This window comes from Pteropus vampyrus, unplaced genomic scaffold (assembly GCF_000151845.1).
Source record: "Pteropus vampyrus isolate Shadow unplaced genomic scaffold, Pvam_2.0 Scaffold736, whole genome shotgun sequence".
Lineage (NCBI taxonomy): Eukaryota > Metazoa > Chordata > Mammalia > Chiroptera > Pteropodidae > Pteropus > Pteropus vampyrus.
The window spans coordinates 224,234-227,525 of NW_011889517.1; positions in this window are offsets into that span (position 1 = coordinate 224,234).

Sequence of the window (3,292 nt, forward strand, 5' to 3'; positions counted from 1 at the left end):
CCCAGGAATGCTAGGAAGGTGACGGACACTAGGGGGCAGCAGTAACAAGGTGGAAGGTGGGGTGAGAAGGCAGAAGGAGAAAGGTTAGAGAAAGCAATGCCCCTGTTCCTGCTGGAACTTCACATCCAGATCCTCTTTTGCATTTGCTCAGACCCCCCCTTAACTGGTTCCCCTTCTCAGAATCATCAGTAATTCGGCCCTTAGTAATCATGGATTTGCCTTGTTAATCGTATTTTTAGGGAGATTTCTCTGTTTCCCCAAATAGGTTGTAGAGTCCTAAAGAGCAGAGACAGTGTTCATATTTACAACTTTTGTATTCCCTTGCACAGATACGAAGAGTTATAATGAATAATAAAAGCTGCTGTTTTTGTGACACATGGTAGGGGAGTGCTTTATGTGTTTTAACTACAAGTTTGCAGCAAGGGAAGTAGATCACACTTAAGGAGTGTTCATTCTGCTCCCAGTGCCTCATCAAGCCCTTTACAAAGCTCATCGAATTTAAGCTTCTCCCAACAATCCTGAAAGTTGCTCCCATTACTATTCCAATTCTGTAAATGAGAGAACTGAGGCACAGAGGGCTTAAGTAATATCTAGAGTCACACAGCTCCCTAGGGACAGAACTGAGAGTCAAAGGCTATCTCCCAGCAATCTTTTTCACAATACTGCAACCAAGTCCTTATCATATGGGTGAAATCGGATTAAAAGCAAACATCTAGTAAAATACAGCATAGGGAATATAGGCAATAATATTATAATAACTGTATGTTGTCAGATAGGGGTGATCACTTTGTAAGTCATAGTCTAATCACTATGTTGTATGCCTGAAACTAATGTAATATGGTATGCCAACTGTAATTGAAAAATAAATTTTTTAGAAAAGGAAAAAAGTAAACATCCAGAGCTACCTTCAAATGAGGTATCCAGACAACCCAGAGACTTTTAATCAAAGGCCCTGGGATTCATGCTTCCATTTGGAAATTGTTCACTTCTTAGGTAGTAAAATGCAGGGGTTGGACTGGTCCAAACTATGCTTGAGATCTCTTCTGGTTCTAACATTCCGGGAGTTTATGTTACAAAGAGCATTGTGCAGAAGGGCCTGTAGAAGGTGACCCTCCCATTCAGGGTCGCTAGACAAAACACTGAAACCCTTCTCTCTGATGCCCCACTAAAAGGGCGGAGTGGGAAAGGGGTAAAGGGGTTGTGTATATGTGGAGATGAGGAGTGTACTGAGCTCTGTTCCCCTTTATTCTTTAGGTTCTTTAAGGAGGTTGCTCTGCCTCAGAGAGAAGTCTTCTTCATTCCTTGTTCCCCTGGTGGCAGAGGGCAGAGAAGAAAGTGCGCCAAGGCCTTGGTCTGCCTGGTACCTGGCCAGCCCCTACACCCTGGCTGTGCAGACACAGCCATAGTACATAGATTCGGCCAGGTGCTGAAACACTTTATGACCCCTAACATGAGTGATGATGTGAGGAGAAAAGGTTTTCTAAGGTAGAGAAGATTAAACTTCAATTCAATTTTGGGTTGTTTTTGTATTATTTTCTCCATGGTGAAAATTCTAACACTTCCTAACCGAGCACCCCATTGACTACTGACCGTAGTCTTGCCTCGTTTTGGAGTTCTCTAGTTTTGGATGGATCTGGCTCTACTCCATTTCCTGCCTCCATCGAGAGTCTCTACTCTTGTTTCTTTGAGACTGTAGTTGGTCAAGGTGACCTTCTCTTGCTCTCCCAAGATGTAACATACTGTCACCAAAATTCTCATTGGTTTAATTGGTCATCAGCCATCCGAAATTCCATCCTATTATGCAATTTGCACTACTAATTCATTATTTAACAAACATTCTTTTTTAAAGGGATATAAAACTGTAGAGAAAACTATTAGTCTCTGCTGAGATGAAAAAAGCATGTATGACAAAGACCTATCTTCAAGGAGGCTGCAGGTGTACAGGAGTTTGTCATACAGCCACATTTATTTGTAGGCACTGGGGATACCAGGATCAATAAGTTACAATTCCTATCCTTCAGGGGTTCACAGTTAATAGATCAATAACTGGTGACTCGAGGTGTTTGATTGGCACGGTACATTAATAATTTCTACTTGCTATCTATTGCCGTGTAATAAACCACCCCAACTTAGTGACTTATGACAATAGTGATTTACTTTTCCTCATGATTCTGTGGTTTACCCTTGTGGTTCTTCTGCTGGTCTGGGAACACTTCTGTGGCTGCATTCAGTGGGCGGTTGTAGATGGCCTCACTCACATGTCTGAGACCTTGGCTGAGACGGCTGGAATGGCTGGGATGACTTGACTTCTCTCTGACCACATGCTCGCTCTCAACATGGGATCTCATCCTCCTTCAGATGATCCTGGGCTCCTTTACATGATGACAGAACATTCTAAGAGGGTGACAATCAAAGTCCCAAGGTCTCTTGAGGTCTTAGCTCAATGTTGCAAATGTTGCCCCCCACTGCATCCTGTTGGTCAACACGAGACACAAAGCCAGGCTAGACTTTACCCTCTAATGGGAAGAGCAGCAAGGTCACATTGCAAAGGCTATGCATATAGGGGGAGAGGAATTTGAGGCCATTTGCAGTTTACCAGAGTTCCCAACCTAAAAACAAAATTCTATTTCCCATAAAGATCAGGTTTACTAGTTTTTCTTGGAAAATGCAGAGAATTGGCAATAAGCTGCTAGAGCTGAGTAACTACTGTCCCTTCGAGACCGGACATCTCATCTCTAGTTCATCAGAGTCCTTGTCACTCTCCGCTGCTTATCCCAGGCTCTGCTCACCAGCAGGTCTCACTGCTGTTCGTGACCTCTGTCTTTTAGCTTTTCTGGTGATAACCATGGAAGACAATCTGTAATGTGGTCCAACGTGTCCTACAAATCACTCAACCACTTATCCCTGTGGGGTGACTTGAGGCACTATAAAGTGGAACACAAGTAACTTTTTATCAAAAGTACTTTAAAGGTTAAAGCTAATTGTATTAATTCCTTTGGGCTGCCATAACACATTACCACGAATCATGAGCTGGGGTGGGAGGGTAGACAGGGGCTGGAAGACCAGTTTGAAGGTCATTTCAGTAGCCTGGACAAGAGTGGTATCTGTGGCATCTGAACCAAATAAATCTCAGAAGGTAAGGACACATTCATGGGTCAGATAAGGAGAAGCAGTGAGTGGGTTGCTTGTGTAAAACACTAATCTAAGTGGCTATTTCCTTTTTAGAAATTGTAGGTTCCCTACTGGCCTGGAGCTATGAGTCTCAGTGTTAATACAGTGTTATATATTTTTT